The 13,631-nt window shown below is 40.0% G+C and overlaps 1 non-coding gene across 1 annotated transcript; it reads left to right on the top strand.

The window, feature by feature from the left end:
* Nucleotides 1-3,645: 3,645 nt before the first annotated feature.
* Nucleotides 3,646-3,753, top strand: LOC138411958 (U6 spliceosomal RNA). Its single transcript, XR_011244447.1, has one exon. It is a non-coding gene; the product is annotated as a U6 spliceosomal RNA (small nuclear RNA).
* Nucleotides 3,754-13,631: the final 9,878 nt, after the last annotated feature.

Raw genomic sequence — 13,631 nt, 5'->3', positions numbered from 1 at the left:
AATTGGATTGGAACCAGCATAACCAATATAGACCCATGAAGAGGCAGGAGAGTAGGCCTTGAACGCATTCAACTCAATACGATGAACATGGCAGCCCTATTTGCAACACTTGCTCCCAGCCAGGCGCTATTGCATGGTTTTGTAAAAGTGCAGTGAGGTCAGCATTGTTAAACTAAAAGACACCAATGTGACAATTAAAGAGCACTGTTTGACTGACTCTGAATGGGTTCAAGGCATGAACATTATCTCACACTGCTATGAAAAGGGCAATTAGAAAAAAATCCAAAATTACCAACCACTACAATGTTTATTGGGACTGGCGGTTTATTACTGAAGATTTGTGAATGATTTTGTTAAGAGATCTCAGTATTAGATGACATACACCACCACTACTGTTCCATAACGTAACCAATACTGTTTATACTGAAGCCACTTTTTAATGGCATCCTCTGTATATTCTGACTCCAAGAAGTTTTAAGACAATCAAATCCTTCATTGACGTCCACATCAGAAAAAAAGATTCAGCTATAATAATTCTCAGTAAAATTCAAACCCCTCTCCAGCACTCTTACTTCTACAACAGCCCAAGTCTCACCAGACTTGAGAGTGAGACTCACTTTTATCAACCCAAGTCTCAAGAGACCTGGAATCAAAAGCATGTCTCGTGAAACCTGGGTTGTGTAAGTGAGAGCTAGCGAGACATTTGTAAAGTTGCCAGAGTCATAATCAAGACCCTGAATAACAATATGAGCCTTTTATTGATGAAAAAAAGAACATTTACTGAAAATTTTAGGAAGTTTGCCAATTGCCCCATACAATTACATTGTAGCCACTACCGTGTCACAGCTGGTGATACTAGACCAATTCCAAAAGTATTACTTAGTACCATTCATCTACACACCCATATTTATAAACATAGGACCCAGGTTGAAAAGTATCAGAATTCCCACAGCCATGATGTGAAGACTTAAATCTATGCAATGAATTTTGCTGAGTATTCATATGAAAGAAAAAAAAATCATTCCTGGAAACGAGACAGGTTTCCATCTATATATAGTTCAAATTTGTCCATCCATCCACTAGTGGTGATCTAGGAGTTGATCAAGAGCCCAGAGCACCCAGAGCTAAAGCCAATTTTTAGGGAGGGATGGTTTGTATGTGCAGAATTTAATATCACTGAATTGCATAACTGTTGCAAAATAATATTCAAATTGATATGTAATCTTTTATAACATTCCACTCCCTACCATCAAGTTTCACTCTCACTATTACAATGAACCTCACTAAAATTCACTGTTAGGAGGAGCACTGCATAATGACTTACACACATTTGGTTCTGCACACACAAGACGCTACTCCAGTCAGACAAAAATAACATAAAGGTTGGATTTATATGATGAATTGAATTATTGACGTATTGATATAGATTTTGGGTGGGGCTGGACAAGCATTGATACTTCTTCCTACTCCTAATTTGGTAACTAATGTTTCTCATTTAAAGTCTGTTAATTATTTATTGTTGTTTAGTTCTTTCTTGGGTTTTTTTGAATGTCCGAAATAAGTAAACAAATCATATCAAAGTTGGAAGTTATTTTTAGAAGCAAACAACTTTAGGGTGCCCTATGTGTATTGTTTACGATTTTGGCTTTAATATAGCGTTAAACAGAGCTAAACAAATGATTGTTGTAACATATAGTATTCTGCTGTTAATTATCACAGCCCAGCCCTAGCATAGTAATATGGTTCTTTTGTGTAGGACATCAGGCAATCTGAAGTTTCAGATGAAATAAGAGAGACTGAAGTTAAATGTGGATTTATAATGTTAATAAATTCTTAACGTGAACAGTCTAATAGCAACAAATGTTTCTGTCCCATCATTTCTCCTGTTAAAAAGGTCATTTGTGTCTGGCTGCTTGTCCTGCAACACTTAACTGAGTGATAGTAGCAGCTATGAGTGTAACACATAGGTTTCGCTGCTCAGCTGCGATCCAACTGACAGCAGTGAGCAGCTAAACAGCTCATTAACTAACATTACTGATAATATATTCATATCACATCACAACGCCTCAACTAGTTTTGCTCTACAAAGTCCTGAAATGAACTAAAATGCTAATCAGCTAAGTTGAGCAGCTAACTCACCACTATATATATTACCACCACTGCTAACCACTGCTACTGTAATCAGTGTCTTTCATTGTAATTGAACAATATGTTTCTGTTGCTTTGTTCTGTACACATGACGTGCAATCCCTCTCCCAAGACGGACAGACGTGCAATGGATGTCACGTGTACAGAACAAAGCAACAGAAACATATTGTACAATTACAATGAAAGACAATGATTACAGTAGCAGTGGTTAGCGGTGGTGTTAATATATATAGTGCTGGGTTATAACAATACTACAATAATATGCAAGTTAATATTAATGTCATAGAATTATGACGAATAATAATAATAACAGTAGTGGTGGGTGTCAGGCAGGGCCATGGCAGTGGCAACCACGACCCAGGTGATATGTTTAAGAGATGTAGAGAGGCTATACATAACTACCAATAGCTTAAGGCGCTGCATCTGTAACTGGGTAAACTACAGAAAAAATCCTGGGTTACACCTTCTTACTATGTAGTTTTACTGTAAAAATAGATTGGGGGCTATTGAGAAAACATTCTGGGCTGCAGCCCCAGAAGCCACTCCCTAGCTCCGCCCCTGCCATCCACTACAGCCATGCAAATGTTTGAAGCACAATTGCATAAACAGCTGGTGGTGTCTGTATTATTAAACCATAACAGAACCATTAAAAGGGCTCCAGTCAAAGCACAAACTACGGAGAAGGATGTGGAAAACATGGGAATTAAGACATTTCTATTGATATTCCGACATTTCTAACAGACACTTACAGTACATTACATAACAACATAACAAGTTATTATCATGTTTTCGATTTCCATTGTGCTTTGATGAGCTGAAGGCTTTTTCTATTGCAGGTGATTGGCACAGCTGAGACTTGTTGGCCAATCAACTCTCCCTGAACTCAAACAGCAGAAGCAGAGCTGCCACAGGAGGAGAGCTGAGCTGCCACACCATCAGAAACTGGTGAGACAAAAACTTTCATCTTGAAAAAGCCTATAGTTAGGGCTGTCTAAGGTGAGCCTTGAACCTTCTTTTAGTTAAACTGCAATAGGCCTAGACTGTTGGCGGGACCTCCCAACATGCACTGAGCACTTCTCCCCTTCTTTCTGTCTTTGTGCCGCACCATTTATTTATTTTACTACATGTCACTGCTCTTTGCACGTATCTCTGACTCAGCATTTTAGCCGACACCCTGCGCTTGTGGAGATCTGATTACTCAACACAATAATAGGTGGTCAGGGACATTTGTAACCACATTGCTTTAGCTGCTTTAATCCAAATGGGCTTCATTGCAGGCCTAGGAAGCTGATATCCTATGAAAATGTGCCTTAACTGCCACATGTTTATTTTTTTTTACTAAAAATATTTTTGTTTATATATATTATATATTCTACTGTACAACTGTGTGTAGTGCAGTGATTCACTCATTCCCTCCTTGCTCTGCTCTTTCTATCTCTCTTTGTCAGACTGACTCTCAGAAATGCACAGACACACAAACACATTGACAACTGACTTGTACTTGCTTTGGCAGTACATATAATAAATTGGATACGATACAGAGCAGATTAGCATGGCCTCTGCGAAAGGATGACACACAAATTCGTGAAGCGTTTCCACATTTTTTCACCCAGTTATATTTATCTATGAAGCCAGACGAACTGAACCATTTAATTCGACTTCAAAACTGTCTTAAAGACATCAAGGCCTGGATGACCCAGAATTTCTTATTGTTAGACACAGACAAAACTGAGGTCATAATCCTGGGTCCTAGGCATCTCAGAGAAACACTGTCTAACCAGTCAGTAAACCTCGATGATAGCCGCCTGGTTCCAAACTCCATTGTGAAGAACCTAGGAGTTATCATTGATGAAGATCTGTCACTTACCCAACACATTAGTCAAACCTCCAGAATAGCTTTCTTTCATCTGCGTAATATAAAGAGAATCAGACACATCCTGTCAAAACAGGATACTGAAAAACTGATTCATGCCTTTATTACGTCTACTACTACTGCAACTCCCTATTATCAGGATGTCCCAGCAGATCCTTAAAAATCCTTCAGCTGGTGCAGAATGCTGCTGCACGAGTACTAACAGGAACCAGAAGACGGGATCACAGAGGATAGAGTTCAAAATCCTCCTACTAACTTATAAAGCCCTCAACAATCAGGCCCCAACATATATTAAAGAGCTCTTAACCCCTTACTGCCCCCACAGACCACTTCACTCCCTAAACTCTGGACTCCTTGTAGTGCCTAGAGTTACTAAGAGTAGAGTGGGTGGTAGAACTTTCAGTTACCAAGCTCCTCTCCTTTGGAACCAGCTCCCACTCTCAGTGAGGGAGGCAGACACGGTCTCTACATTTAAGGCTAGACTTAAAACCTTCCTTTTTGATAAAGCTTTTAGCTCAACCCTGAACCATAGTCATCCATAGCTATGCTGCTATAGGCCTACACTGCTGGGGGATCACCCATCAGGCACCAGCACCTTCTATCTTCCTCTCTCTTCTTCACTCTCTGCCTGGTTTATTTTGTTATATCTTATTACATATCTCTAACTCCTTGGGTCTTCTCCCCCCCTCCTTGGTCCATACTGTGCGGCTCTCCGGAGCCTGTCCTGGCTCGGTTCCTGGTGAGGGATGGCCCTAGTGAGGTTGCCGGTCTTTCGTAGGGCTGACATGGAGGGTCACGCAACCACCAGCACTCCCACCTGAGGGCCTCCCACCTCTGGAGCCATGGGTCCTATTACTGCGCACGTGAACCCTGAGGGAGGCAGGATTGCCCTGGGGACCAACGCGCCCTTAGAAGACCATGCAAACGTCCATGTGGAGATTCCCGGGCTGGATTCAAGCCCCTGACCTGACACTGACTCAACCCCCCCTTAATGTCCTTTTGTTCCCCTGTATAACTTGTTATTTCTCCATCACCCCAACCGGTCCTGGCAGAGGCCATCCACATCGAGCCCGGTTCTGCCGAAGGTTTCTTCCACCTGGGAGTTTTTCCTCCCCGCTGTTGCTCATGCTTGCTCGGTGTGGGACAAGTTGGATTTTGTGTTTCTTAAGATCTTGGACTTTTGTGCAGCACCCTGAGACAACTGTTTGTTGTGATAACGTTCTATATAAATAATTTTGATTGATTGACATGTGTGTATATACTGTATGTGAATTGCATATAGAACAGGGAGTTGAATGGAATGGTGACAGGCAGTAGCAGTTGTGTGTTGTGAAGCTACACAATGACTCACTTTGATGTGATGGACTTTTAACAATTTTTTACACTTTTTTTTTGTTACTTTCAGATTGGAAATTGTGAATAACTGGAGCCTATCTAGTAGATGTGAATTTTCTGTCACAGCTTGGGCTGTTTCCATGGTGTTTCTATGTCCTGATTGTTACAATCACTCCTGTGGTACACACCCTGGGCCGCACTAATAGAATTTCTTATTAGAAGAACCTCCTCGCTTGTTCCTAAATGCGACTAACTTTGTTTTTTCCTGTGCCTCAGGATCGCCAGATCTCAACCTGCCTGCCCTCGCTCCTGCTCATCCTCAGCCTGCCTTCAACCAGTTGCTATGAACTATTCATTAAAAACCCTGTTCATTTCACAGACTGTTACTCTCTGTGTCTGCTTCCGGGTCCAGCCACAACAAACCATAACATTCTCTAATAAAATTGACAAGCTTCATGCAAATATCAAGTTGCTGATGATGTGCAACATGCCTTCTTGCTTTGACATTGCTCAACGACCAAGACTCAGTCTAATCTCTCTTTCATTCGCTCAATGATGGAGGAGGCTTATGTTTCTATGTAAATAAAAGCTGAAGAAACACAGTGGTCATGTGGGAGAAACTGTGGATCCCTGAGATTGAACTCTTACATTTGTCCCTTCCACCCTCTTATTTACCATGATTCTTACAGTAACATGTGGTTTATATTCATCCAAAGGCTAATGCTAAGTTGGCAACTCAGGCTATAGTCAAGACTGTGGAACAATTTTCCACAAAGTTAAAGCTCCAAAACTTTAATAAGATAAGATGACAACTCGGTTCACAGCAGAATAGACAGAGAAAATTATCTTTCAATGCTTATCTGTCAAATGTGTCTTTTGACTGAATCCACTCATGTGTTTTTAAAAGGCTTTACTGTGAAATATTTGCAGGAGCGGAAGATTAACTGCTTCATACTGTATAGTCCTGGTATTTATTTGAGTACATGGGGTCGACTATGGCTGAGGGGTGTAGCGGTTTGATCCCAGTCTTCCTCCATCTGCATGCAGTAGTGTGCTTGGTCAGGATACTGAACCCCAAAACTGTATGAATGTGTGTGTGAGTGGGTGAATTTCTAAAAAAACTGCAGTGTAAAGTGCTTTGAGTGGTCATATAGACTAGAAAAGCGCTATATAAATCCAATACCATTACATCAGACTACTTGTATTCAAGGAAATATAGTAGTAGTTGTCGGTAGTTATAGTATAGTTACAGTAGTAGTAAGTTAATGTAAAGAACAGATGATGGATGCTATTCACTTGCTGTCTCTCAGTAGGAGTCCGTTTGTAGACTGGGTGGATATGTGTCAGTGTCCCAACTGCATGCTGGGAGGCTTACTTAAATACCTACTGCTCCATAGACTACTAATAAAACAAAATAACTGGTAGAAATGCAAAACTCCGGTTGGAGGAAACAACCATTTCATACAATCTGGTACTGTCAGCCCTTTTTGCCATGAAAACAACTCAATATGCGTTTTCTGATTGATTTTTCACTAATCACATAACTTTAATGGACAACTAATTCCTCATTCCTACCCATTAATGTCTTCAGTTTTTTGCTGATTTTCAAATATATTAGTAATTTAAATGGATATCTCTTTATGGTTCATTTGACCAAAGTGCAGAGGGAGGCAAAAACCAATCTTGGGCAACATGATTACCTGCGGTCACTTTATCTTTTATGTCATCAATAAAAGGTGTTTTATCCCAGTTTGTTATGTTGCCTACAGTCCTCTCTATGCCTCACCACATACCCATATTCCCAAACCAGCATATCTTTCCCCATTCTGCAATGTTAATGGAAGCACACCACAGATTTAGAGCTGTCTTAAATCCCACTGTTCACTAATGCTTTCCCTCAATTTACTAATGCTCCTTAACCACAACAGCCTACGAGTCAGCAACCCTCAACAGCCCCTCACCAATAACCCTGTTCTCAGACACACACACACAGCCCATTAAGTGGCATTAGAGCCTCTTTATGGTGGGTTGTTCTGACTTCATGTCTCACCACATGTTTCACATCACAAACCAACACTAATGCATTGGTCACAATATTACGCCATACTGTCGACCATTACCATGAATTTATTACTGTGTAAGTGATCTGCTTTTTCAATCATTGTGACTTTGCCATATCATTTGTTGGTAATGACTACCATATAAATACATTTTAAATTGCTTTAATGTAGAGACGTAAGTCTGAAACACCCCTTGCAGATTACAAAGCACCTTCAATTCAAGCACCTGTTTCAAACAAATCGGTAAAACTTCTATAAACTATGCAAAAGGTTTATATCAAACAAAATTGTTTAAGCTGCAAAACTAGAGAAGAGGTCAGCTCAAAGCTCACAGACTTCTACCGAAGACATAACTTTTTAAAAACACTTCAAAAAAATATATTTTATCAAAAAGCACTGTAATTTAGAGTTCCGTTATCGTAAAACCTAAATATGTGTTTAGTTTGTCAAGTCTGGGCTACTGTAAAAAAACATTGCAGCCTGCGTAGAGAGGACCTGTTCCTGATGTTAATATAAAGAATCTTAACATAAAGGGCCCATTGTAGGATAAAGAAAATAACAATTTAGATGATTACACACTAGTGAAAATATCACTAGGATTATTTTATTTTCAATTTATGCCAATAGATCCCTTTCACATAAATTCTATACATTGAATCTTTAGGTATAAATTTATTATGTTCTATATTAGGATTCTAATCCTTTTCTTTTATCCTCTGACATGTCATTGTGCATGTAATTGGCTAATAATATTTTCTGTATGCGTGTATCTCAAACTTCCACCTCCTATTATTGGTATAAATAAAGGACACCATCAGAGAAATAATGATACCAATAGATTGGTAGCAGCACACACATATAAACTACAGCTTTGCAGAAGATGCAGTAACTACTGTAATGATCTTTCCTTCTGGAAATATTTACATGGGACAGGTGACAGAGTTGGTGTTGACTTTCTTTGTCTCTATCATTTGTATTTTTTTTGTATCAAATTAATTAATTTTAATTATGTCATCCTGTGGTATATGTGTGAATCACATTGCAGATGGCTTGTGACCATCTGTGCATGTTCACCAGCATCGATGCTAAGTGGCCTGGGTCAGTCCATGACTCCCGGATCTTCAGGGAGTCAGCGCTCTGAAACAAATTGATACAGGATACAGCAAACGTTTTTGAGGATAAATTATTTTACTGCATTGCAGCATTTTATGATACTAATCATTCTAATACTGTGTTTCTGTTCGAGGGAGTAAAGTGGAATGCTGGTGGAGGACACAGGATACGTCTGCCAGCCCTTTTTGATTACCCTGGTTTTGCTAAGGGCCACATTGAAACTATTTTGTGGCCCAGCATCAGGGTCAGGATTGAAATTTCATTTGGTGTTTTGAAGGGCCACTTCACATGCCTGTGACCCCAGCCAGGGCTTGCAGAATTGTATTTGCATGTGTTGTGCTGCACAACATCGCAGCCACAAGAAAGGAGAGGGATCGCACTCTAACCAGATGGTGGACAGTTGGATCCCAGTCTGAACATTTCCTTGGGCAAGATACTGAACCACAAATTGCCCCTTCTCATAGAGAAAAGTGCTGCACAAAGATGCACTGTATGAATGGGTGAATTTAAAACTGTACTGTATACCACAGGAAGTAAGTACGTTAGTCATTTCCTCCAGTGATTAGTAAAATATAGGCTACAGTTGTGTTATATTGGCTACCTTACTCGCTGACACACTCATCATGCAAACATGTCCCTCAGGAGCCTCCTCTTCCACCAGCGTCTGATGTTACCCCCCCTTCCACCCCATCCATTAGAAGTCGACCCTCATTGTTGCTGAGGGGCAGCTGCAGCAGGAGTGAAGTCCTGGGGAAGATGGCCCCCTCCTGTCCTCCTCTGATGACTTTTTTTTCCCTGTTAGCTGCAGATATGACAAAGCCATTTTATGGAGCATTTGTATACTGATATCAATATACAGGAGAAGTAGGAAAGAAAACTTGTAACTGATGTATTCAACATAAACACAATAAAAATGATCTTTTTCAAAATAGCACTCCAAATGCTACATGCTGAATTACCACGGACTACAGCTAGCTTAAAGAAGATAACACAATAATGAAAGAGCAAAGCATTGCATTAATATCTTAGTGAGGCGTTTCAACTGTGGAGAGTTGTGATGAAAAGGGATAAAGAGGTTGTTCTGAAGAATTGTTGAGCTTTTGGAGGACCAGTGGACGAATGTACTTGCTTTGGTCTTGAGTTCAAATATCAGGGTCTGAGAGATAAACACTTTCTATGTCACTTTCAGCAGACAATTTGGGGAAATGTTTTTGTTATTGCATTCGCATGCACAGAATTTATTTTACTGCTAACATGACATTCAAATTCAAATGTAATTTTGAACATTTCAATCACTATCACTGTCAACTGAAATGTCTTCAGAAAGTTCACTCTTTATCACAATTGTTATAAACTTACTCAGAATGAGTCAGCACTTGGTTGATCAATATTCCCTCTATGATCCAACTCATAGCCACTGAAAGAAGAAAATATAAAACAAAAAACTATTAAGATTTCTGATCATGAAGATGTAAATAAGATTTACATCTGCATATCTTATTCTCTTATATTTACTCTTGGTACCTCTGTTCTCCTTACTGCCTCTGTTCTTCACTCATTTCTTCTTTATCTTTCCTCCTCTCTTCTTCTCTTAACTTCTGATTTTTAATCCATTCTCACTCTCCTCATTTCATTCCTCTTGTACTGCTTCCTCTCATCCACTTCTCAACTCCTGTCCTTACCTCCTCACTCTCTCATTCATTCATCCTTACTTGTTTTCTCACTTTTATCTTCCTTGTCTCCACAGCTGCTGACTGGGCCACTCAGAGGACAGTCTTAAGGGTGGGAAACACGTCTTCATCAAGTATTTGGAATACAGTGGCAGTATTGGGAACTATCTCTTTCTCCATCTTTTTCTTGATGAAACTTTTAACCACTAGGAGCTTTTCTGGCTTTTTGAGGTCTTCTTCACAGAGAAATGTCTGTGTGGTTGAACATTAGCTCTTCCTGCAGGTTCACACTGAGCACATCTGACAGGTGTGATAAGGTGTGTAAGATCATCCAGCATGACTGGTTTGGCGGTGATGGTCTGGGAGGCATATCCTTGGAGGGCCGCACAGACCTCCATGTCATAGACTACTGGTGCAGTGGGCCCTGCGTTCCTCCTGGTGCAGGACAATGCCCGGCGTCATGTGGCCAGAGTGTGTAGGCAGTTCCTGGATGATGAAGCCATCGATGATTGAGCATTCAGGATGCAAATGCTGACTTTTAAGTATCCAAAATTGCATTGTTCAGCAAACACCCATACATGCAATGTATTTTTACATAGCACATACACATTTAATGCATCTAATGCAATCCTTTATTGACATAACACAACACTACATTTCATATATCCCCTATTTGTGCTGCAGTTCCCCCAGACAATAATGTCTGCTTCAAACCAGCAGGGGTCAGCCGTGGGAAATAGTGCTCATGAAGACGATGAACCTTCCCTCATTGATTTGGATCAAAATTCAACCCCCAATGCTGACCCTGGTTATCATGTCACCACTAGACACAATCAAAGTGGCATCACTGTGATAACCATCCTGTTGGAAACTATGTATTTAGAGCCTCCTTGACTAGGAACAACAGTAGGCTGATGACTATGAGGACACTGAGGCAGCCTCATTTTTGGAACAGCTTCAGGACCTTCAGGTGAAGGTGGATACCTTGGAGGTGGTGGCTTGTTTGGAGCAAAGGGATAAAAGGTGGGGAGAAGGCAAAATGTCACTCTCCCATCACTACCTGCAGCCACCACCAAACCATGTATTTGGATGAAGTTTCCCCAGTTTGCATAAGTAAGGAATTCCACTGATGTCACTGATGTCATTGAGCAGTTTAGGAACTTGAGACTACTTCATTTGTAAATATTGGTCTTATTGATTTATTGTTGTGCCCTGCTTATTTGTATTGAATTGTATATATTGCCGCATCAAACTGTGTTTTTTCATTAGTTACCATTTCTTATTTAACAACTGTGAGACAAAAGCAGATATTTTCTGCATACCTTTTTGATTTACAAACATTATGTGTTTCCAGTGGTACAGTTATTGACGCAACAGGTGTCAGATGTGCCTGTGACCTTTAATTTAAGTGTGTGTACTTTCCCTTACATAATTTTAAATAAGGTGAATTGTTACAAGTTTGTGACCACTGTACTTTCTGACTCCGTCCACGATCTCAGCTACACTTCCTGGATTGTGTTGATGGATAGTTTTTCAATGCCACATGCATATTTCATAAGGTTTTAATATTCATAAGTTGTGACCCAAATTTTTGTCAACACCATCAGACATTCATTAAAATATAATAAAATCAGGCAATATTAGGGACAGTCACTCTGAAGGATCCATTTTCACATTCCACATATGCAGAGTGCATCCAATAAATCTTAATGTTAATATTTCCTGTGTCACAACCATGATAGGTCAACACCATCTTCCAATTTCTGAGGATATTGTTTAGAATGTTCATTTAATATCCTGAAGTAGGTTCTGTTAGGATCTAGCATCAAGCTGAAAATAAAATGGCTGCTACATGAACACCATTTGTTTTGTGAACAAAAATAATGACATCAGATGTCACCTTTTTTTTGACTAAACTATAGCAATAGATTATTAGTTTGTCTAATAATATATAAATACTGAATATGTGGCATAAGCTTTTTCCACTTTTTATTACTGTGAATTTATACTCATCAACTTGTACAAACATAAGGGGTTACACACATAATGGTGTGATAGTGAAGGTACATAGACACAATAGTTCTAGCATAAAGTGAGTGAAAACATATTTGTGTTTTTAATGTCTGATGGTGTTGACACAAAAAGGGTCTTAAAATGAGTTTTGGTCATTTTTCCTTACTCTTGTTGAGGGTTAAGGGCAAATAATGTCTCCTTGTTAAAGCCCTGTGAGACAAATTGTGATTTGTGAAAATGGGCTTTACAAATAAATTGATTGACTGATTGAAAATAAGTGATGGCAAAGCAAAAAGCACATTTTGTTAAAAAAGAGAAAAGTTGTATCAAAGCATTCCTCAGTAGCTCTGTACATGTTGGATACATACATGTAGTTTAATTTGTCTGAGCTTAAGGTTTTATTTTTTCAATTTTTTTCATTTCAGGGGCTCTGTTGTCACCATCTGGACAAACAGGCAGCTGGAAGCAGCTGCTGCTGTTGACCTCGACAACCTGCTCTGTTAAAGGTGCAATAAAGATGATAAGGGTGTTGCTGCCCCACAAGCTGTAATGTACCTGCAATAAAGCAGGACTTCTTTGTTCAACTGTGGAAATTTGGTGACATCGATAAGACATAAAAGTAAGAAAAGAATATGTTTTCATGTGCATCCAAACACTCAGAGTGCTACACTATGGTGTTGTTCTTCCACAAGCCTCCAGATTGGCTTTCGTGCAAATACTAAATAGCTACAGCTCAGTTCACTTCCTTTCATTTCTGCTCATTCAGTTTGGATTCAGATAGATCATGTCAAGGTTCGAATGGGGGGTGACGTGAGACGGGGAGGACCAAAACGCAGAAACTAAATAAGGTTTAACAAAAAGTGTATTTATTCAACAAGAAGTCTACAGGGAAACAAAAGTCGCACTCAAGAAGCAGAGTGGAACACAGAACAGGGCAGGATATAAACTTACGGGGTAACGAGACGAGAGCTGACGGGACACATGAACAGACAGAACCAGAATCTCGAGGACGGACAGGACCAGACCAGAAATGACGATGGCGAACCAACCACCACAAGGGGGGAACACAAAGACTTATATACACACTGGAACTAATTAGTAACTGGGGACAGGTGGCACAAGACAAACAGGTGAACCTGATGAGGGCAGGAAGTCAATAGGTGAAAACACACAGGGAGCAAGGCCTACAAAATAAAACAGGAAACACTGAACAAACTTATTAACGAGAACAAAATACAATAACCAAGACAGGGATGAACACGGGAGAGGCACAGGGTGAAACATAGCGAGGGACAAGGAGGGGAACACAGGAGAGGGACAGAGAACAACACAGGAGGATCAGAGGGTGGAGCACAGAGGAAGGCAGAAGGGAACATGAGAGGAACACTGAAAATACATAACCGTGACAGAACCTCCCCC

The sequence above is a fragment of the Paralichthys olivaceus genome, chromosome 10 (assembly GCF_024713975.1).
Source record: "Paralichthys olivaceus isolate ysfri-2021 chromosome 10, ASM2471397v2, whole genome shotgun sequence".
Classification (NCBI taxonomy): Eukaryota; Metazoa; Chordata; class Actinopteri; order Pleuronectiformes; family Paralichthyidae; genus Paralichthys; species Paralichthys olivaceus.
This window is presented reverse-complemented; position numbering and strand designations above follow the sequence as displayed.